At 42.6% G+C, this 24,308-nt stretch overlaps 1 protein-coding gene and 1 long non-coding RNA gene across 3 annotated transcripts in view; one reads left to right on the top strand and one right to left on the bottom strand.

The window, feature by feature from the left end:
• The window catches only part of LOC309367141 (craniofacial development protein 2-like), a 476,702-nt gene that overhangs the window by 88,459 nt on the left and 363,935 nt on the right, over positions 1-24,308 (bottom strand). The gene's annotated exons all lie outside the window — the stretch shown is intronic.
• Positions 1,830-24,152, top strand: LOC309367437. Of its 2 annotated transcripts, none has more exons than XR_014167173.1 (3): positions 1,830-2,875; positions 3,425-3,558; positions 24,107-24,152. It is a non-coding gene; the product is annotated as an uncharacterized lncRNA (long non-coding RNA). The 2 variants fall into 2 exon arrangements; XR_014167174.1 differs by lacking the exon at positions 24,107-24,152 and adding an exon at positions 5,014-5,771.

Genomic DNA, 24,308 nt, shown 5'->3' with positions numbered 1-24,308 from the left:
TTCCAGCACCTCTCAGGAAGGCGCCATTGCTATTCTAAGAGAACAAGGGAGGCATTCATGGTGAGTTCTGGCACCTCTTTTTCTAGAAAAATAGCACTGGTCGTCTCTGATGTTAGCCTACTCAGAGTAGACCCACTGAAGTTAATGGATCTAAATTAATCAAGTCTATGAAAAGTGCAAGTAGATAAATAGGAACCGCTCCGGCGGGAAGGTAAACGGTGTTTCTGTGTGCTGCTCTGGTTCGCCAGAAGCGGCTTAGTCATGCTGGCCACATGACCTGGAAGCAGAGTCGGTCACGACTGGACCTAATGGTCAGGGGTCCCTTTACCGTTACCTTTTTACGAATTTCAATGGGTCTACTCTGACTGGGATTAGGACTGGCCACTACCCCCATGCTGCCATGTCTTCAGGATGGCTGCCTGAATAAATTCTCACAGAGGAAATTGCAGACTTCAAACGCAGCTCCATTAACTGCAATCAGGCCCTCAACCATTACCCATTCTTAGTGCCCTTCTACAATATAGTGAAAGGTTTGTGCTACCCCCCTCCCCACCTCAGAAGCTAGTAATTAAGTGGATTTGCAGTTCAGCAGATCATAAACTCCGGCTCCAGCTGTGCAGAACAGTATGATTAATAGTGAATATGAGCAACCAATATAACTGGGCAGCACTGGGGGTATTGAAATGATTTGCAATGTTCTTCCTGGAACTCAAAAAACAACATCAGACATAATGGAATGATTGATTTAGCAAATTCCAATGGAAGCTTGGTTGGTGGGACTGTTACTAATAAGATTCAGCTACAATTTGCCCGAAACCCATCGTCCACTGTTATATCATCAAACGGACACAAGTTCCCATAAATCTTTCCATTTCCTTTGTTTCGTCTTTCGACCTCATCACAGCCTCTTAATTACCTTGTGTGGGTCAGAGAGATGTTATTGTCAGCCATCTTCCAATGCGCCCCTAGTGGCCACCCCCTAATTATGTTTTAATCTATTGCTTTATGGCACAGGATAGTCTGTAAATTTAAATAAAATGTAATAAATAAGCTAAATGATTGCTACCTCGTGCCACATTCCATTGCAAGACTGTGACTAAATGTAGACTCTATGGCTGCAGCATCAGTCAACTTTCCCCCTCCTCCAACTTATCTAGCCTGATGAAGAGTTCTGGAGAACTGAAAAGCTTGTGTGCTATTTTGTAACATGCTATTTTGGGAATGATTTATTCTATATGCAAGTAATGAAGCCAGACTCTCTAAGTGTTCCTATTTTCCAGGGACAGTCCTGGAATTATGGAAGCCGCCCTGGTTTCTAATTTGATCCTGGAATGTCCTGCTTTTCCTTAGGATGTCCCTATTTTCATTGGAGAAATGTTGGCGCGTATGGAATAGGACATCCCCAGGGCTCCATCCCCCCAGCCAGAACTCACAGAACTTTGGTACCTCTCAGGTGGGCACCATTGCCATTATAGGAGAACAAGGGAGGTGTTCATGGTGAGTTCTGGCACCTCTTTATCAAGAAAAATAGCATTGCCTATTCCTACTTTCATCGGAGGAATGCTGAAGGGTATATCTCTACAGTGGTACCTCAGGTTAAGTACTTAATTCGTTCCGGAGGTCCGTTCTTAACCTGAAACTGTTCTTAATCTGAAGCACCACTTTAGCTAAGGGGGTCTCCTGCTGCTGCCACGCCACCGGAGCACAATTTCTGTTCTCATCCTGAAGCAAAGTTCTTAACCTGAAGCACAATTTCTGGGTTAGCGGAGTCTGTAACCTGAAGCGTATGTAACCTGAAGCGTATGTAACCCGAGGTACCAGTGTATTTTCCTCAAAGAAATGTTGAAGGGTATGGATGAAGCCACACTGGGAATGGGAGGGAGGATCTAATTCAAAATGCATTAGGAGTTTTTCTACACATTTCATTGCACTTTAACTAGTTCCCTTGGACTTCTGTTTCTTGCATGACAAGTAACTCTTTATTTTAGAGTGAAATTTAAATGCTCAGAAGAGAGAGAGAGGTGGGGGGGGGATTTAGATCAGGCATGCAGAATTCACATCCCAGTTGCAAGTATGTTTGGTTTAAGCAACTGGGGAATAGTGGTGTGTGTGTGTGTGTTTTCACTGCTAACCTTTAGCCAACAGCTCTCCTTCCTGACAAATATGTTCATAAGACACCCCCAACACACACACACACCTTTTAAAAAGTCAGCCATGGTGTGGAGCTGCCTGGGGTTCAGCAGTTGCTCACTCAGGAGAAAATCCTACAGCAACCAATAAGTGAGAGCCAAAATATGTTGCAATATTATTTTAGAGGATTCATCAGCTTATTTCCTGCCAGTCTTGCATAACCCTCATTTATTTCTGAAGCCTGCCTTATGTGGATTTTTGTTGTTGAAAGTGTTCCACTTTCAGCGAACGCTTGGGTAATTCACGGAAACAGATGACTCATTAATACTTTCCCCCTGATGATATTATTCTGATCTTCTATAACCCATGGCTTTCTGTATTCTTTTTAGAAGAGTGCTATTTGTTTTCTCCTGAGCAAAATTCCAGCTCTGAAGTACAGAATGCACATGATGAAAACAATACTTAGAAAAAGTTCTCCAAAGTCTCTGTGAGCCTCCAATTCCTGGGAGAGCATCTCCAGGAATGCTCTGAGATCAGAAAGAGAGCTCTGACCTCAGAGAGGTAGATCTGATGTCAGGTTCCTCCTCACCCCTGTGGCAACTACCACAGAGCTCTGATACTGGTAGGGTCTAAAAGGGGTGTGTTTGTGTCAGAGGAGGACCAGAAGTCGGATGGATCTGAAAGCTCCAACACCTTCTTAGTTCCCACAAACAAGGAAGGAAATCACACTGGACCAGGAGCTGAGGTGATTCAATCCTGTTTATTAGTTAGAATAGGAAGGAAATTGTGTGCAAAAGAAATGTGGGGAAGGGGAACCTCTGGAGAAAGAAAAAACTGGTGCTCCTCTAGGCAGTCCAGCAGGGCAATGAGCAAAGCAATGTCAACAGCCCTTTGAGCCTTAGGACTGCAGCCCTCGTGGATTTAAATAAAGTGGCTCACATGTTGAATGATATGCACCCGTGAAATACAACAAGTTTGCAAGTCTACTCTCCTGATCTTTAGGGAAAGATGAAAATATATATGAATTAAATGTTTGTGTCTTAGTTTATTTCTTTTTAAAGCACACAGTCTATGGGAACATTGGACAAGGAGGGGTAATTCTGATGGTGGAATCAGTCATTAAAAACTGCAAAGTTAAGAACTCACTCGGTTTTGGGTGTTGTCTTGTATTGTTCATTCAACCTGAATGTGGCAGTTGGTGATGGCATTAAGGGGTTGTATCTTGCTATAACACAATACTATGTTTGTTTTAAATCTTCAGGTTGTTGTTATTTCTCCTTCTTCCCATCAGCAGTAGACTATGTTTCTCAGCACATCACCTCCAGAGCGGATAGAACAAGCTAATTGGAACCCTTATAGACATCATCAGATGACGGCGGTGTGTTAGTGACTAAGCCTGAAGGAGAAAATTGCTTCAGGTTGCTTCAGGTAACTAATTCACACCTCTTGAAATGATCCATGACCTGAAACACAGCTATCCTCTGAAATTTGCACTTATCTGAAATTTGCAGCTTAGTACAGAAGTGTATTTATTAAAGGGATGTATGCAAAAAATAAATAAATGCATCTGTTGCTGAAAAAGTGATTATATTAGGGGGAAATCTTGAAACAATTTGTATATTGGGGAGAATCAGATTCAAAATGTGTACATTAGGGGAAATGTGCAATAAAAAAACTTGTGCATTTTCATGAAGGCATTTATTTATTTTTAAAATCACAAACTGATGCAGAAATGTGGTTGACTGAACTTGATTAGAAAAATGAGTAACCGAGAGAAACCAAAATTGATTTGCCCATCCTTATAGTGAAGGAATGGGTTTCCCAAATCTAAAACCTGACTGTGCAGTCAGTCTTAAACAGGCCCCCAAATCCCCATTTTTCCTTCTCCAAGGGTGCATTAGCTAAAAACCATTAACTTGAGCACTTGAGCAAATGTATAACAGGAACCCAGCTGTATAAACTGGCAGTGAATGCAACTCATTAATTGCACAACTTCAGTCAATCTACTGGATGATGATGAGCCTGTGCTTTTAGGAAAAGCAATATATACTTGAAAAATGGAAAGAATGGAGCCTCAGATGTCAGCTACAGTTTCTACATCTCAGACCCATCATTACTAAGGCTTCAGTTACTGGAAAGAATGTGTATCAAGATCTAGTTCTGTAACTGTTAGCAGAGCATGCTGGTACCACAAGGCCAGAGATTTTCAACCTTTTTGAGTCCATGGCACCCTTGACCAACTACATTCTTTCTGCGGCACACCCCACTGCCCCAAAGAGAAGTGCTGCCTCATGCTGCCCCACAGGGGCCTGGGAAGAGGATGCCCCCAGTCTTAGTGACCCAATGAAGACTGGCCAAAGGTCGACATGAGGCCTGCACAGAGGAAAGATTCTCCTTCAGCGCCAGGCACTCAGCTCCCAGACAAGCCTTGCACACAGCAAGCCCAGGAAAGGCCAGTGCAGTGACTGCCTGCCTGGCCTCCCACTAGTCTGTCCATTCCCAACAGCAAGGGCTGGAGGGCTGGCTGGCTGGGCTCCCTCACCTGCTTGCTTGCTTACTCTGAGGCCGCCTCAGCTTCGGGCAACCAGCACCCCCTGACCAGCCCCAGAGGCACCATTCGCCTGGGGAGCTGTTGCAACAAACAGCCACACAAGCCTTCGGGAGGCAAAGACATGAGAGGGCATCAGAGGAGGGAGAGAAGGAAAGAGGGACAGAGGCCAGTGTTGCCCACGACACCCCTGCCCATCATTCAAGGCACCCCAGGGTGCCACAGCACACTGGTTAAAAACCACTGTCCTAGGCCAGTGCTGACTGGAACTTGATTTTAATAATTGTACATCCTGACCACCATCTGACCTGTGCCTCCTTTATGCCACCATGCAGGAACTGCTGCAGGCGCAAACCCTATATGAAGTTGTAGTTTTGTGCCAGACAGGAACAGTGCCAATTTTGCCTGCGTCATCAGCAAAAGTAGCGTGTGGGTGGAAATCCCTGGCACTGCACATCGTGAATATTATGCTGATCCTCTTCTTCCTCATTCATTTGGACTCAAAACGGAACGTGGGTGGGAAATGCCTTTCCACTATAAGAATTTTTAAAAAGCATTTTCCCATCACTAAGTGCTCAAATGCATCTCAGAGAGACTGGACAGACTGTCCAATTGTGAATAGATGGAGCCTACGTGGAAAATATGTACCTGTACAAGCTATGAGAGGGGTGGGGATGCCATCGCAGTGATAGAGAATCACAAAAATGACGCTTCCCTTAGAAGGGCCATGAAACTATTCTTATTGTCTTTCCAGAGGCAAGATGTATTTATTTTTCTTTTCATCGAGCTTTTGGACAAAAATCCATTTTTAAGGAGCCCCTTCTTTTAGGAATGATATGTATGTATGTATGTATGTATGTACGTATGTGTGTGTGTGTGTGTGTGTGTAGTGCTTTTTTCTGGGGGGACACAGGGATACACATACCCCTAAACATTTTGTGAATCTTTGTACTTTTGTCCATTTACTGTATTTATTTCCCCCGATTTGTACTATAAAATGGTGATTTTCTTGAGTCAAAAGGAGAGTACCCCTAAACATTTTTTAAAGAAAAAAAGCACTGTATGTATGTATTTCTCACTCTTCATTAAAATCCTTGGGCAGATGACAATAACATTAAAACAACCAACAATAAGATACAATAAAATGTTTTTTGTTTCTGTTTTGTTTGTTGGTTGTTATTTTTTTTAAATTAACTTTGGGAATTTGATTGGAAAGTAGCGTGGACATTTAATTTTCTTTACCCCACCCCCTAAAAATTTCAATTTTAAGGAGCAAAAGGTAAGTTTTGAGAGGAAAGCAAAAGTGTTAACCGCCCACTTTATTTTAGTTAGAGAACCCATCTGTACTGTACACAAGCCTACCCAGGTGCTTAGAAAGTTGAGGTAATTTTAATTTGTTTCGGTATGTTATTATTATTTATTAAATCTCTATGCCACTCTTCATCCGAGGATCACAGGGCAGTTTACAATATAAAACCACAAAAAATACATACGTAGCATAGTAACAAACAACAACAATACCACTGCCCAGTTTTAAAGGCCATAGATTGTTAAATTAGCCAAAGGCGTGTGTTTTGGGGTGTCGTGAGAGTATGATCCCGAAAAGCTCTGGGATCTTGCACAGGTCGTGTGACTCACATGGGAGCATGGCTGGAAAGAATTGTGCCCTGGTTTGGGGACTGAACATGTTGGAGGGTATGAGAATGGGGGCAACTGGGAACACTTGCTCAGGGCCTTGGAGAGCTAAGCTGGCCAGGGGGCTCCACTGCGGCCTGCTACTAGGCTTATGTTGTCATTGCAAGAATGCCCTTTTCCTCCCAACCAATCAGGGACTTAGTGCAAGCCTTTGATAGTAAAATCTGGACCTGCTTTACTGCATACTATCGTGTAGCGTCAGATCGGATCGGGCAGCGATGCCACAGTCTTGGCTCTCATGGGCAAGACTCCCACCCTGGGCCTCAGACAAACTCTGCACAGGCCTGGCTGAAGCTAATCACTTTTTAAATAAATAAAAAAGCCAAAATAAATATCTGTGAGTTTCTGATGTTTTGGTACCACTATCCACAGCGTATCGTGCGTGTACGCATATGCAGAATGGTTGTGAAATATATCTCTGTATGCGCCTCAAAGCCTTTTGCGTTCTTCCAGAACAAACACAAACTTAGATACATTTTTGGATGAATGGTTTGTGCATCAAGGGGGCATGAATGTAAGTAGGCTGTTCTGATTGAAGCCACTTGACATTTGAGTTCCTGAAATGAATAATGGTAATTCTTAGAGTGCATATACCACATTTAAATATCTGAATCAGGACTCACTTTTGGGAACTATGCAATATCCATGCTTGTGAAGCTTATGTTGAACTCATTTTTATTTTATTTTTTTGGTCTTCCATCTCTCATGGACTTCTTGGGGTTTTGAATTAATACCACAAATATGGATGGATTGTTCTGCTTACACCCCTGTGTAACTGAAGTCGATGGAAACATTTCATGCATGAAGATTGTTACTCTGGGTTTGAGCTGGGGTGGACCTTGGTAATATGGTCCTCTATACGAGGCCAAAATTTGACAAACATCCACCCAGCCCTTGCGCTGCCTTCCCAAAGCCAGCTAAGCGAGGTGCTGGGCTTTGGGAAGGAGGCATGAGGCTCTAGTAGGCCCCTAGTGCCCTCCCATCTCCTTCCAAAAGCTAGGCTTTGAGCAGGAGGAAGGAAGACTCTGGGACCCTGTCATAGCCCTCACGCCTTCTTCCCCAAACCCAGCACTTACTAGACTTTGGAAAGGAGGCGGGAAGGTGCCTCGTTGGCTCCTGCACCCTCCTGTTGGGGAAACTGGTCACACTGCCCTAAATCTATCTTTGATGAGGCACTTGCCTTGTTGCCTGCAATAAGTAAGAAGTGCTTCCAGTTAACCAAGTGCACCAATGCACATTGCACTCAAAATGCATGCACAGAGAGTGTTCCCACAGTCCCTGCATAGAGGACTGCCAGTTCTGAGCAGAGAAAAACCTTACGTCCATTGGGGCAGAGCCCATCAGCTTGGATGGGTGATGGACACAATAATAATAATAATAATAATAATAATAATAATAATAATAATAATAATAATTTATTATACCCCACCCATCTGGCTGGGTTTCCCCAGCCACTCTGGGCGGCTTCCAACAAAGTATTAAAATACAGTGGTCTGTTAAACATTAAAAACTTCCCTAAAAGCTTCCTGATGTTGTTTCCCTCCATTTTCCATCGAGCCCCAGACAGCATAGCAAATGGACAGTGATCATAGGAGCCGTAGACCAACAATACCATGTTGTGTATCCCTTGATGGCACATCATCCACATTTCTTTGCCCCTCCTTGTGGTAAAACCAACTTGGGGGAGGAGCGACAGTTAAGAAACCCCTCTCCTTCCACCGCTTTTCCATTTCAGATTACAGCCTGGGTGGCTGGGAATTTCTTGCTTGAATGACCGCCAGCAAGTCCATGGAAGAAAACTCTGAAGCCATGCAGAACAGATCACTCCAAAAAGTGATTCGGTTATACCCTAAAGTCCATCACCATATCCATTAAATGGCCAAAGAATGAAGCATTTTTGGGGGGGAGGGGGAGGGGGAAATTACACACTACTCAGACACATGCTGTGTCATATATGGCTGCAGTAGGGCTAGGAGATGTATTGCAATATTGTCCAAAACCGGTTTGAAGTCCATATTGTAATATCGGTTTCATTATTTTTGACTTGGCGATATATCACGAATCATGATGTCCGCGTGCTATGCAAAAATCACAACGGGGAACACAGAGAAGCCAGCCAATGCCTCTGCATAGCTCCATCCTTATTTCAGACATCGTGATATATTGGTAAATCGCAATGTTTCGCTGGTGATATATCACGATGTTGAAAACCAAGGATGGCCTGGCCCCAGCCTTCAGAAGAGAAACAGATGAGAAGGAGTGATTGCTTCCACTTATTGTTTTTCTTCCAACGCTACTATGAAAGTACAAAAGACATGTCATCTTTTGCATGTAGTCATCCTCATTCAAATTGTGGTTGTTGTTTCTAAAAGCATCCAGAAAGAAGGAAATAGACATGGCCTACATCATTCCCTCGGGAAAGCGAATAAGGCCTTTGAAACACATTGTTCGAATACCAAAGAATATTCAAAAAATGTTGTATGAAGGCTGCAGAGCTCCTGCTGCACTTTTGGAATATATATACATACACACACACATCAAACTGGTAAGCGAGAATCATATATTAAAAAAACCCACAAAGTCCTTTTCTCACAAAGGCTAAGCAGGATTTAACCCAGCTCCTGAGAGGAAAACAAAGTATTAATCTATGTCAGTGCCAAAGCAACAGGATGAGGATGCTATATTAAGAGTAAATGAAAAGGCTTTTCTCTTTTTTCTGTAATCTCAGTGTACACAGGTCACCTGCCCAGTCAACAAATCTTTTTTGTATTTCCTGGTAATTTCTTTTCCAATGTACTTGGTGGCCAGTTTTTGTTGATTGTATGAAACCATGTCACATGTATATTTTTTTGAACTTGCTTTATCCTTCAAAGAATTTCAGAAATGTGGCTCTGAGCCAAAAACCCACAAAGCCCACACAGCAAGCAAAAACGAACCAGATTTGGGAACTTCCATTTCAAAAATTTCCCATTTTAAGAAATGGGCACAGGGAAAGGGGGGAGATTGATTGATGCTTTTACATTTGGTTATTTCTCTTCAGAAAACAGCCCAGAAAGAAAACATCACAAACAGCATGCAAATACCATAAAAGAGAAGAAATGCCATTCAGTTATTTTTAACAACAAAAAACCTTTTAAAAATCATAAATTTATTATATATTTAAAAATCTTTAGAGCTGGGCATGATCTGTGCGGACCCACTGGTAATGTTAGTGTATATGGCTAACTTCATTGATTTCAATAGGCCAAATCTGAGCAGGGATGGTACCTGCCTGATGTCTAATGTGTTTATAGTATACTTATAGTCCCCTCCCCCCACCGATGAGCTCAATAGTGAGCCAGAGACATTTGAGATTTGGGTATGGATGCAAATTTAGAAATAACTACTATAATTGAAATAGAAATGCAATGCATCTCTCCAAAGTAGGGTAAACTGTGGCCAGGTGACTGCTACTCATTCATCCGTTCAGGTACTTAACTTCTGAAACCTTTCTGTTATGTATTAAGCTTGGATCTTAGAACAATAGGCAAGTAGGACCCTAGAATACAACAACTGATTGGCCTGCAGTAGCAGCCCAATCAGGCTCCAGGAGGGAAGCAGAATCAGCCAATCAGACGGGACTCATTGTGTAAAGAATATATATAAAAGCCTGAGGTTTTGGGGGAAATTCGATCACTGTTTTACAAGCTGAAATAAAGAGCATAAAATCACTGCAGGACTCCAAGTATATTTCACTTACCTTCTTATCGTTCTTTACGTTTAAACTGGATTTCTACCTTTGGATTGAGAACATGTGGCTACCATACAAGACAAAGCCTTGGAATAAACTATTTTGGTTCAACAAAGTTCACTGAAATATCTTACCTACTCCTAAAAGTAGTTCCCATAATTGCCAGGTGTACGGAATGTGAATTAAGTTCATTTTGGGGTAGAACTTTCATCTTCAAGTTCTTTCCCCTTCATGTATTTTTCACTCTTTAAACTTAAAGATAGTTGTTGTGAGGAAATAAACAATTTGCATTTCACTGTGAGTTTTTTAAAAAATGTTTCCTTTGTCTTCTTAAATATGCTTTGCACTTTAGCACAGTGGCTTCTAACATTCTGGATGCTGAGAAAATTTGCCAAAGGTGGTCTGAATAAATTGTGAACTGAACAGGAACAAAATTGGTTCATTTTGTAAAGGGTGGAGCATGAATTGGAACAGATTCATTTTGAGGGGTGTTGAAATTGATTGACACCTAGTTCCTTTTAAAACAAGCACCACAGAGGAGTTTAAGCAGGCCTCTCTTCACATACACTGATACCTCGGGTTACATATGCTTCAGGTTACAGACTCCGCTAACCCAGAAATAATACCTTTGCTTCAGGATGAGAACAGAAATTGTGCGGCAGTGGCGCGGTGGCAGCAGGAGGCCCCATTAGCTAAAGTGGTGCTTCAGGTTAAGAACAGTTTCAGGTTAAGAACGGACCTCTGGAACGAATTAAGTACATAACCAGAGGTACCACTGTATCCAAAGACGGATGCAGAATCCAACAAAACAACCCAGAGTGCCCTTTGACTATACTTCCAGAACATGGACCATAGGAAATATTTTCAGGACATACTATTTTGGGGCAGCTGGAGAGAGACAGCATGCTATCAGTGATGTGTGTGTGTGTGTGTGTGTGAGAGAGAGAGAGAGAGAGAGAGAGTTCATGAAAGTGAGAATGATCTTTAACTGAGTCTCGTTGTCCCACCCCAGACATTTATATACATCAGTGAAACTCAGCTGAGTCATTTTTCACATGGGTGGAAGCAGCTGCTGGCCACCTCATTATACAGCAGCTCACAATGGAGTCGTTCATTTTCCAAATAGTGGAGCTTTTGTGGCGGAAGAATCCTAAGAACCAAGGGCCATGTTTGCATGTTATAGTTCAAGTATACTGTGTGGCTTTATAATCACAGGATAAGGGAGAAGGCACCCACTGGCTGTGAATGGAAGTATTTTTCATCGCATTTGTATCCAAGTTGCTGAGGTTGGTATGCGCTGGGTTTTTCCTTGCTTTATCCTCAAGACAACACTGTGAGGCACATGAGGCTGAGAAACAGCACATAGCCACCAGCATCTCACTGAGGAAAACAGGGCAAGTTTTTGTGTCTGCCGAGCTGAGCCGAAAGTTGGAATTGGAAGCCGGTGGAGTGAAATGCAGGGTTTCTGAAACCAGGGGAGTGTCCTTTCTGGAAAGAAATTCCTCAAACATTTGTAGGGATAGAGGTGGTAGTGGTGGCAGCAGCAGCTACAGTGGTGATCTTTCTATCCTAAACCTTTTAAAATTCAATTCTGGTGCCTCAGGCAGTAGCTGAGATCCACTCAGTGGCTATTAGTCACCATTTTCTGCCCAGATTGTGAATCATTCTAGGGGAACTGGGGAGGGAATTCTTCATAATGAGGCTTGTGCCTGTTCCTTAAGTCTCTTTTCCTCCTACCGAATGCTAAATCGCCACAACCATTTACAAAGTTCTTTATCTTTACATTGGATTTGGGCCACACAGCCCTTCAAACAGAGGACTCCTTCAGTCAGAGCAGTGTCCTCTGTAAATTAGGAGACCTGGTTCTCCCTGCACTGAGGAGGAATGAAACGTATTGTGGTGAATTATATTTACAACTTCCATTTGCATGAATGGAATTAGTCTGAAGTCTAATTCTTCATTTCCGTTCCCACTCTCAAGCTCTTCTGCGGCTTGCTTGGTTGTGTTCCAAGTCCTTGATGGGGGACTTGTTTTAAAGCAGCCTTTCTCACCCTGTGGGTCCCCAGATGTTGTTGAACTACAACTCCCATCACCCCTAGCTAGCAAGGCCAAAGCTCAGGGATGATGGGAGTTGTAGTCCAACAACATCTGGGGACCCACAGGGTGAGAACCGCTGTAAGTTTGCTCTGGGAATAACACAATGCTGGAAACTTTATTATTATTATTATTATTATTATTATTATTATTATGGTGCACACCGGTCTACATCACTGGTGAATGATGTAGTCCCAAACTGCAGTTTAGTCTTTGTGTATTGGTCCTGCACATTCCCATGAAAGGCAATATCCCATCTACATTTAATGGATGGAGGAACTAACCTTTCTATGGGTAACTTCGTTTGCCCCTTGGTTTGCATACTAGTCTCTGAAATACAAACAATCTCTGGGTCAACATGCACACTAGCCCTGCAAGTGGGTAACTATATCACAACCTTCAAAGAACTACATGAAGTGATAAGGCAAAACACTGAGGCGACAGGAAGGAGAAATCGTTTGACTGGTGGATATCAGCTCTCAGGTTCTGAGCCTCAGGGAGGGACACAGCAACTCTAAAGTCATGCCTCTCCAAGGCAAGCCTCTAGGCCAGTATTTCTCAAACTTGGGTCGCCATCTGTTGTTGAACTACAGTCCCCATCATCCCTGACCACTGGCCCTGCCAGCTAGGGATGATGGGAGTTGTAGTCCAACAACAGCTGGATAACCAGGCTTGAGAAACACTGCTCTAGGCTGTCCTGTCTGTAGGAGCCACTGCCTTGCTATCTAGGGAGCAATTGCCAATATGTCTAGGATCCTGACTCTAATTGCCATTTCCTGTCTGGGAAGCTTCCTATGTCATAATTAATATCTGCTCATTCTCCCTTATTTTGTATAATTATGACTTCCTGGCCTGTGAGTGTCCTGGTGCGGTGAAGAAGGATGGGTCTGTTGCCTTTTGTGTAACTTCCAGCTCAGCTGAGAGAGTTTACAACTCACAATTTATCTGTGCCTCCCCTAGCTTCTAATTTGGGAAGAGGGATGGGTGGGTATGAAATGCGCATTGTGGGTCAAAGCCTGTCCCACTCTGTGAACCCTGAGACCTCCGAGTATAGGGTAGTATAATAATAATAATAATAATAATAATAATAATAATAATAATAATAATAATAATAATAATACTCTCCCCCCAAAAGAGGGGGTATCTGTGGTTCCACTATACAAATGCACACAATTCGGCTCTGCAGGCTAAAAGGCTACAGACTTAATTTGTCACAACTTGAGAGTTTGTGTTCTTTTCACAGCGCAATCCTATGCTTGTTTAGTCTGAAGTCAGCCCCTTATGTTCAACAGGGCTTATTTCCATAGGAATGTATCATAGGACTGATCATAGGATTGTAGCCCAAACAGTTATTTTCTATGTTAATATATGTATTTTTTCTGAAGGAAATAATGTTTGTTTGCGTCTGACTGTGTTGTTCTGATCTACTGTATCCAGTCACTGCTTTGCTGCTTGGTTCGTGCTTGAAAGAAACTTCAGTTAGTTTGGGGAATCTAAAGACCTCTTGACCAGAAATGACACTGGATATAATAATAATCAATAAAAAATATTACTTGTACCCGGCCAATCTGACTAGGTTGCTTCCAGCATATACAAAAACATAACAAAACATTAAACATTAAAAACTTCCCTCTATGGGGCTGTCTTCAGATGTCTTCTAAAAGTTGTATCTCTTTGACATCTGATGGGAGGGCATTCCACAGTGTGGACGCCACTACTGAGAAGGCCCTCTGGCTGGTTCTTTGTAGCTTCAATGTCTCGCAGTGAAGAAACTGCCAGAAGGCCCTTGGAGGTAGACCTCAGTGTCCAGGTGATGGGTGTGGAGCCGCTCCTTCAGGTATACAGGGCCAAGGCCATTTGGGGCTTTAAAGGTCAGCACCAATAATTGTGCTTGGAAATGTACTGTGAGCCAATGTAGGTATATGATGTTTTACTGGCAGAATCCAGCATAGGCACACTTACGTCTGTTTGAAAGCAATGAGTTTAAAGCTCTAGATTCAAGGGGCTTATCTATGCAGAACACAATGCTGAATTGTGGCTGCTGTTTTTCTCCAAAACCCAGAGTTCCCTAGGTTCTGGTTCTGTCTATGAAATCATCTGATTGAAATTTCGGATCGCTGATGCATCTGTTAAGATTGGGTCTCATGCCTTGCAACATGACACTCTCCCTGGCAGTTTTGAAAATGGAACTTACAAGTCATTTGCTCTCAAAAGTCAATTGCCTATTGTTTAAGAGGGACACAACCCAGCGACCTGGAGCATTGGGGGTGGGGGGTGGGGGCTTCGACTGGTTCATGATGCTCATCGCAAAATGTGCTAATGTAATGCAAAGAGGCATTTATTTTTCAATTGAATTCCTAACCCTGGAAACTTGGACGATGTTAATCTTGGTTAATAAATGCATTGCTTTGCTCCCGTGCAAATGGCTTCAGCATTTATTGGAGCAGAACAGCCTTTGCAGCAGCTTGCGTTCAGTGTTCTGGGGTGGGGGGTGGGGATACAAGATTGATAGAGACACCTCATTTAAGAATACATTGCCTTGAGCTATGTTATAACTAATGTACATACATCAACATTTATTGAACATACTGTGCACCCTTGGTAGAATGTTCTGGGATAAGCTTTTCCTCCGAATTATCATAGTATATGTTAAAGAAATGCTTACGGCAAACAGAGATCTCTCAGTGTTAGCCTTCGCCTGCAGTCCCCTGTGGCCCCACATGTGCTTCTCACTAGGCAGGATTACACTTCCGTTGCCTGCGATGCACATCAGTCAGCTTTCCCTCTGCCATGTCCCTTGGAGGGGGGGGGGAGGTGCACTTTGATTTTACACTATTTACCTCAACTAAGGCTTGTTTGAATTTTGGAACTGGGCCAGGGAGATGGGCATGGAAAGCCTTTCTCAGCCTTGCAGCATTGTCTGTGCCCTTGAGCAAATCACACCTTACAAAGAAGCTTGAGAAGAACATAGTATATAACTGCTCTTCTGAGCTTCTGGGAATCGTAGCATCATCGGATTGTAGAGTCAGAAGGGACCCTGAGGACCATCTGGTCCAACCCCCTGCAATGAAGCAATATGCAGCTGACCCATACGGGGATAGAACCTGCAACCTTGGCATCATCAGCACCACACTCTAGCCAACTGAGCTAAGATGGATGGGATACAAAGAAATAAATGAATTAATGAATAATCTTCCTATAAGCTGGAAGGGGATACTGCAAATGCGCTTTGAATTAATTCATTTATTCTTTACATTTATATCCCGGCTTTTTCCTCCAAGGAGCTCAAAGTAGTTTACATGGTTCTCCTCCTCCGTATTTAATCCTCACAACAACCCTGTGAGGTAGCTGTGGTTGAGACGGATTTCCCATCTTAGTCCAGCCCTCTAACTACTACAACACACTGGCTTTTCGATTTTGTGTAGCCAGTGGTTTGGTTCTAGTCAATTTCCTTCTTTGCTGTAACATCTCTGCTGGATTATTATCTCTGCTGTTAATCTTCAAAGCCCTCATTGGTTTATGAAAAGATTCTTCTCCGTCCATATATAGCTGGCTGGACCCTATGATAATCTCCAGAACCCAACTTTGGTGATGTTGGTGCCTAAGTCTTGTTTACGGCAGCGACCCAATTGTATAATGCCTTCTCCAGAGAGGTCCGCTTGGCACCCACACTGTGGTCCTTGAATAAAAAAGAACGCAAAAGAGCCCTGCCCCACACATTCCTCAAAAGTTGCAGGGATCCCAGGCTGCTCATGGACTGCCTTCATGCTTCTCGTGAAAGCAAAGGGTAAGTCAGTAAAGGGTAGCTGTGGGGAGGAGGGATGCAATTGAGAAACAAAATGTCCACGAGGGAAGAGTTAAGCAACCCACTGCCACAGTCCCTCCTGAAGATCACAAGCTGCTTTTGTTTTCAAAACAAGAACAAACCATCAGGAATATGTTCAAATCTGCATGTGAAATCTAGCTTTGCTCTTTACTGGGAACTGAAAATGGAAGGAAACTGATTGGTATGTCCTAAAGATCAAGCAACACTGAGGAGGAATGCTGGCCTGGCCTCAATTTATTCCCTTGGGGGTGGACCCAATTGGCTGGTTGGGCTCGCCCCCCCAGGGAATCCCAGCCCCCAGGCTGGCCTGCCATTGGCCATTCCACAGGTAGGCAGGCAGTCTTTCCCAGGTTGGCTGCCAGATCTTCGACCTGGGCAACCTCACCTGACCATTGAGGTTAAGCGGACTTTTAAATCATTTGATAAACAGGTTTTACAGATGAACTCTTGAGGAAAGTAGTAGCTAGCGTGAGTCAGTGAGACCTTATTATCCCAAATGACTTCACATGGATGTTGTGAAAGTACAACGGGGGAGAAAACCCAATGTTCCTTAGAAGAAGGATTGGATTTAAAAAGAGGGAGAGAGGCTGTTGATGAAAAACAATTCAAAATTAGCAATTTCTTCCTGCAACATCCTATGCCAAAGCAGCCTTTTAGCAGTGATCTCTGATCATCCCACTCCATCTCCTAATTCAGGGTTAATTAGTGCAAAAGTTAGATAAGATCGGAAGGCAATCGTTTCAACATTTCCATGTTTTGCTTGAAACCTCTCCCAGCCCTGTAGCTGATGAAGTTGGATGTTAAAATGCTAACAGCTTTTAATAGATTCAAGATGAGTGGGATCATGTAAAGAAATCATGAGTAATATGAGTAGGTTATATATTAAATATTTGTCTTTAATATTGCTAATATCTTAGAAAATATGTTCCCAGTTGAAATATGTTATTTCATCAGCAAATAAATGAGACAGTGATCTCTTCATCTCATAATTGTGTGTCCCCCCGCTTTATCTTCCGTAGTTTTTATATTTGATTGAAGAACTGTGATTTCTCTTGTGTTGGCTTTACATAGAAGGGTACAGCACTGTGAGATGCAGTGCAGATAAGGGAGAGCAAACGCTGACCGAATTAGCCATGTGGTCTACAGAGGCACATCTATGGAATTTCTATATGTAAATATTTAATACGGCAGCCTTCTTGGCTGGTATGCTATGCTTGCAGAAAAAGGTGATCTTGGAATATATTACATGCACGGCTAACCTCTATAATAATAATGCAATGCAGACAGGGATTGGTTGGCATTTTGGTATGCTTCATAGGAACCAACTTCTAGGGGGCAAGGTCCCTTCGTGTCCCCATATAATATTTGAGGGGGCTGAGCCCCACCCCCCAGTTGATGAGCAAATGGTATTCATGTGCCATGTTTCATGATCAATTATGTGGGGGGATTACCCCCCAATATTTTATTCAAGTTGGCACCCCTGGTATGTCTACTGAATTACACCAGTAGCCTTCAGGTACATTGCAATTTGTTGTTTAGCCGTTTAGTCGTGTCCGGCTCTTCATGACCCCATGGACCAGAGCACACCAGGCACTCCTGTCTTCCACTGCCTCCCGCAGTTTGGTCAAACTCATGTTGATAGCTTCAAGAACACTCTCCAACCATCTCGCCCCCTGTCGTCCCCTTCTCCTTGATCTTTCCCAACATCAGGGTCTTTTCCAGGGATCTTTCCCAACATCAGGGTCTTTTCCAGGGAGTCTTCTCTTCTCATGAGGTGGCCAAAGTATTGGAGCCTCAGCTTCATGATCTGCCCTTCCAGTGAGCAATTAGGGCTGATTTCCTTCAGAATGGAGAGGTTTGATCTTCTTGCAGCCCATGGGACTCTCACGAGGCATCTTGCAATAGGCATCTTCAAAATGGAAAGAGTTTAGCTTATACAGTATGCCTTTCCAATAGCACCCTTTCTAGTAGTTTGCAGATGCAGCTCACTGGATGGGGCAGAGCTGCTGCACTAGTTTCATGGCAGGCGGGTCAAAGTTGCTTACCAGGAGAGAGAGGGGAGAGAGGTCAGTGCAGTAGAAGCAAACCACCAGGGATGCCTGCTCTTGTCAGTGGGTTCCTTGCTGGAGTGTGAGCCCTCAACCAATGCCCACCATACCAACTCTTGACTGGGCTTAGGTTAGCTGGTTGGCTTCCCTGCAGCCTGTGCAGCGGCAGCTGAATTTTTAAAGATGCATCCCACAGTTGATGGACTTCAAAGTTCTGGCAGTAGCCACTGTGCTGCCAACACGAACGCTGAAGCGAAAAGGGCTTTTACTATTGAGACAGAAGAGCTTTTCTTCACCTCTGGACACAGCACAGGGCTTTCATGACACTCCTGTGATGTCATCTCCCCTTGTAGCCAGTAGGAGCCTGCGTCATCTGTGTGAGCCCATACAGCAACGATGTAGATTATTTCACATCAAACGTACCGCAGATGGTGACCAGCTGGGGAGCCAGATTTATTATTTCTTAAAATGTATCATCCCTTGTAAAATATCTTAATCGCTATCAGCCTCTGCAAATGCCTGGCTGGTTGACAGAGCGAGCCGCCTTCAATCTGCAAAGGGGAGCTACAAGTCGTACAAAAATGCTGCAGCTCCCTACAAAATTCTCACACCTTTTATTTTGTGGACGGCTATTGCTGCAGTGTTTTCTTCCCGCACTTCCTTTTCCGTAACTCAAAACAACGCTGTAACCAAGCATGCAAAGGAGCAGACATGGATCAAAGTTCACCTTCTGTTCAGTCCATTGAACTCATGTAAGGATATGATGCAAGCCCCAGAAGACTTTCGGAATTGCTATTTGTTTTATCTGGGGGGGTTACTCTGCCCTTTTATAACCAGAATGGAAAACTACTATTATTTCCTTTGCAGAGCTCAGTGGTTAGAAAACAAAGTAATCAGAAACTGGGCGGTTCACTCCCCAAAGTAAAATCAAGCCGGTAAATGCAGTAAGAGTAAGCAGTGCAAATGAAAAGAATGAAGGTTAGGAATTTTAGAGGAGGGGCAATGGGAGGGACGCTGCGCTGCAAGCCAAAGAGCTAGGAACTGTATTCATTGTTGCAGCAACATTAAGGAGGTGAATGTTGAGCCTCAACGAGGAGGAGCATGGAGAATCCATTTTTGGCATGGTTGCATATAGTGGTGGATCGCTGAACAACGAGCACCCTTATGGACCTGGTTGGTGCTGTTGGTACTGTTGTTTTTTGCTGCCAATTTTCAGCCGCACTTGCAGCACATATATTTAAAGCACTTTACAGCATCACTTTAACTGTCATGGCTTCCCACAAATAATCCTGGGAACTGCAGTTTAAGTGTGTTGAGAGTTGTTAGGAGACAATTATGCCCCACACAGAGCTACAGTTCCCAGAGTGGTTTAGCAACCAATCCCTCTTCCTAAGGAACTCCCTTTAACCTGACATCTCACCATTGCCACATTCAAGCACCGCTTATTGTGCAGCATTTATTGAACAGCACTATCGGATCACTTACTATATTTAGTGCCCTCAGTGAATTAACTCCCTTTGCTGTCTTAAAAATAAATGCTTGTGCTATATGGTTTGGGAACCAACTCTCCTAAAGACTGTCTACTATATGGGCATTTGAGGAAAAGAGAAGGGTGCTCAAATAGTTAAACTCAATTTCCTTGAGGAGAATCTCAAGCTGGTTCTGCTCCTAGTCAGTCTCACCTACAAGGGCAAAAGCTTACTTTGGGATCTAGGTATGTGGAGACCGATCTGGCTTTCTATAAAAATGAAACAACCAAAATTCAGTTCTTCCCACAAATTTAAATATGCCTTAATATAAAAAACCACTGGGCTTATTTCTCTGCAATTTGGCAGGTTTCTTACCCAGTAGTACTTCCCTTGTGTCTGTAATTTCCCACAAAAAATATGGGCAATTCTCTTGCAGGTCAATCTTCAGGTATCATATCCTCAGAAGGGGTGACCTTTTCTGAAAATTTCATCGAAATACTTTTTGAAATAAACACATAAATAAATTAAAATGAAATAGGCAGGCTTTGTCCTTTTCGGAGGGGCTTATATGTTGCTTGCCTGCAAATTCCATCCACTTCTGTCAAAATGAGGAAAATGTTACAGCCATTTTTTTTTTAAAAACTGTCCTAATGAAGTGTGTTTGTGTGTGTGAAGTTGTTTCAAATGGACCCTGCATCTAATGAGCCAACCTTCAAAGTGCCTCATACCAATAGAGACTGTTTTCTGAAGTGCTGACTCAGATGAATATTGTGGTTGGTGCACTCACCTATTACTTATCACCCTTGAAGTTATATCTAAAGTGAAGTGTGACTGGTGAAATCTTGTGAGACATTGAACCAAATACAGCCTGATGGCCCTGTATTGTGTTCTGACCAAGTACTTGACATCCTTAGTCCCCCAACCAGTTATGCTGCAAAAATGAGAGGCTTTCAAATCAGAACACAGCATTGCACAGTAAAGCATACAGTGGTACCTCGGGTTACATATGCTTCAGGTTACATACGCTTCAGGTTACAGACTCCACTAACCCAGAAATAGTGCTTCAGGTTAATAACTTTGCTTCAGGATAAGAACAGAAATCGTGCTCCGGCAGCGCGGCGGCAGCAGGAGGCCCCATTAGCTAAAGTGGTGCTTCAGGTTAAGAACAGTTTCAGGTTAAGAACGGACCTCCGGAACGAATTAAGTACTTAACCCGAGGTACCACTGTATATCATTGATATTAAATCACATTTCTTTCCAGTTGCTTTATTGGAGTAGAATTTCATACACTTTTATTATTGGGTTGAAGAAACTATTTCACTTCTCTGCTGTCTCCCACTGCATGTTTGCCATGATTTCTATTCCAGAAATGGAAGCCTGGAAGAGAGCATTGGGACCCTCTCCCACCCTACCCTGGGAGAAGCAGTAGAGGCTGAAAGTGGGTAGCAGGGTGTTGCTAAGCAGGCTTCCTAATGCTGCACATTACTACTAGTTGCTGAGAGGAGGTTTAAGGCAGTGGGGAGCTAGGTGAGGGTGTGTGGTGGAGCCAATCCAATGCTCCTGCCACTGCGCCCATATCACACTCAGCTCCCTGCTGCCTTGTCTCCTCCTTTCCCTTCTCTTCCTCTCGGTAACTGGCAGCAGCATGCGGCATTGGAAAGCCAGATTTGCAATGCTGTGCTGCGCTGCCAACTATTACTGCTTCTACCCCCTCCTGACTACATGTTTAAAACTCTAATTAAACTGTGCAAGACCACCCCACTAGCAATTCAATTTGGGGCCCAGGTGCAGGTCAGATTTGCACCACATTGGGACTCATATCAGAATGCGGCATGCGCATCCCTAAATTTTGTTGAGGGTTGGCCATGTTCCCCACATCGTACAGATTCACTGTGTGTTTGTTTGTGTTTGTTTGTGTGTGTGTGTGTGTGTGAGAGAGAGAGAGAAGACACCAAACAAACAGACAGACAAAATTAGAATCCTCATAACAGCAAGACTCTGTATCTTATACATAACTGTGCCATCTTTAGATACAGAGTCTTGCTGTTATGAGGATCGAACTGCTTCTTTTTTCAGAAACCACATTAAAGAACATGTGCTGGACAGCTGCAACACTGAAGCTGATGAGTTTGCTTATGATCCTGGTGGTTGGCACATCGAAGGAAATTCTTGGATCTGTTTGAACAGCAAGGCCCAAGCAACAGATCCACGAATATAATTTAGTGCCGATGTCACATATTTGAACAATAGTAATGCACATTGCTCTTCCCAAGTTATCCAGAATTCAACAAGTGCTAATTGTTTATTGCACTTTGCTTTCTACATTTCATTACATTTCCCTGATGAAATCCTTTTCTTCTGGAAGCACATTAAATGACTGTGTTGACAGGGCAGCTTAGAAAGGCAGGAAATCAATCATCTGGTGAGTTAGTCAAGTGATACGTTGCTCTCCACACTTTGAGGAGACTGCAACAACAGCCTATTTCTAGATAAAATATTGTTGTAAAGTAATAATGCACAAATATGCTTGTCCTTTACGTTCCATGAAGCTGAGTGCTAATTTGATGTTACAGTATTAGCATATGGGACTGTGATCCATCATGGCAATATAGTATGTGTATGAGACTGGTGGTTCATGAACAGTTCCATTGCAATTTTCACATTGCTAAGTACTGAAAAACATTGCTGCATCAGGGCAAGAGGGTGTGGAAGAATCATTAAGTGGAACCTCTGAATGCAAATATGATTATCTGCTGGAAGATTACACAGCTTGCTGGAACATGGCCCAGTTTTTTTTTTTGTGTGTGTGTGTGTGTGTGTGTGTTTAAATGATTTAATCATAGATGCAGACCACTGGTGGTCCTCCACACAGACATGAGTGTCATAAAATCATGCAGGGTGGGATGCTGATATATGGCTCTAGTTGGCTCATCATTTGGAGAAGCCCTGCCAAATATTTCCGTATTGTATCAATTTTGTTTTAATACAGGCAACCACAAAAATGTGATGGATAATTCTGATACAAAAACATAATAATTTTAATGGCCAAATAAAAGCAAATGGAACATCTGTGGATTTTTCTAATCTGTCATCATCTAAGATTAGATTTATGGGTTTAGCAGATTGTAACTCACTAATGGTTGTGTATTTTGCTTATTTACCTGCAGCACACAATTTTTAAAAAATGTATATATACAAGATTTAGGGAGCAATGGGATGAGTGGATATCATCTTCGGTACAGCTGGAGATATGCCGGCATATCTCCAACATCTTGGCTCAACTGGGACCCAGCCTGGTGGATCTTAAGATGGTGTAAGCCCTGAAGAAGAGGCATGTTTGGTGCAGGACCAGAGAGGGGGAGATCTATATCATCTATCTATCTATCTATCTATCTATCTATCTATCTATCTATCTATCATCTATCTATCTATCTATCTCTCTATCTGTCTATCTATCTATCTATCATCTATCTATCTATCTATATCTATCTATCATCTATCTATCTATCTATCTATCTATCTATCTATCTATCTATCTATCTATCTATCTATCATCTATCTATCTATCTATCTATCTATCTATCATCTATCTATCTATCTATCATCTATCTATCTATCATCTATCTATCTATCTATCTATCTATCTATCTATCTATCTATCTATCTATCTATCTATCATCTATCTATCTATCTATCATCTATCTATCTATCTATCTATCTATCTATCTATCTATCTATCTATCTATCATCTATCTAATCTATCATCTATCTATCATCTATCAATCATCTATCTATCATCTATCTATCTATCTATCATCTATCTATCATCTATCTATCTATCTACCTATCTAACCTGGCTGACCAATTCTGCACTAGCTGAAGTTTCTGAACCATTTTCAGAGGCAGCCCTGTACATAACACGTTGCAATAATTAAACTGTTCCTGCTGGGGGAATGCCACTGCCCCCACTCCACATTTATGAGCCCTCTCTGGCTGCAGAAAGCAATGCAAGGACCCTTTCAGTTTAAATGACTAGTGAAATACCCCCTTGACACAATGATGGTGGGAAGGGAGGGAGTAATACCGGTCTTGAAGAACACTACCTCTGAGGCAAGTTTGCCCCCAAACATTACTTCTTCTTCTTTTAACACCCACCCACTTGGAAATAGTATATTTCTTGCAATTCAAATAGTGGGACTTGGATGTTACATTCCATAAGTAAGACACGTTGGTTCTTTTTAAAGAAATGGTTGTAAATACAGCTTGAAATTTCCCCTATCCATACCAACTGATGGTATTTGTCCAGCTCTATAAATATTTGACTTCTTGTATGGCCAGTTGGCTTGTATGCTGTTGCCTTTTACATGATGCGACAGAAGCCAATTATTTTTTAGTGAACATGCATCTTTTATGTGGTTGAATTTTTTATTAGTCTAAATACAAAATATTTATGTTCCATTACATATTTACAGTCCTGTTCATGAAAAAATAATGGTAATCTCAAAGCAGTAATTCCCCAGAAACTGTTTAAAGGAATGTTCTTCTGCAATTTCCTGTTTCCCACAGTGAGTGAAACTATTTCTCATGGATGTGTGCAGAAGATTGTCTACAGAGTGGTTGCCATAGTCAGCTTGCAAGGAACGCACCTTTGTTGCCTGACTGTGCTTCAAGCAAACACAGCTGGACCTTTGGCTATTGACCTGTACTTTCCCCCTAGAATAAAAATGGATCCAGCTATTTTCTTTTCTTTCTTTGCAACTGTCACACA

This window comes from Podarcis melisellensis (assembly GCF_964234715.1).
Source record: "Podarcis melisellensis genome assembly, chromosome: 3".
Lineage (NCBI taxonomy): Eukaryota > Metazoa > Chordata > Lepidosauria > Squamata > Lacertidae > Podarcis > Podarcis melisellensis.
The sequence above is the reverse complement of the archived record's forward strand: the minus strand, read 5'-3'. Positions and strand labels throughout refer to the sequence as shown.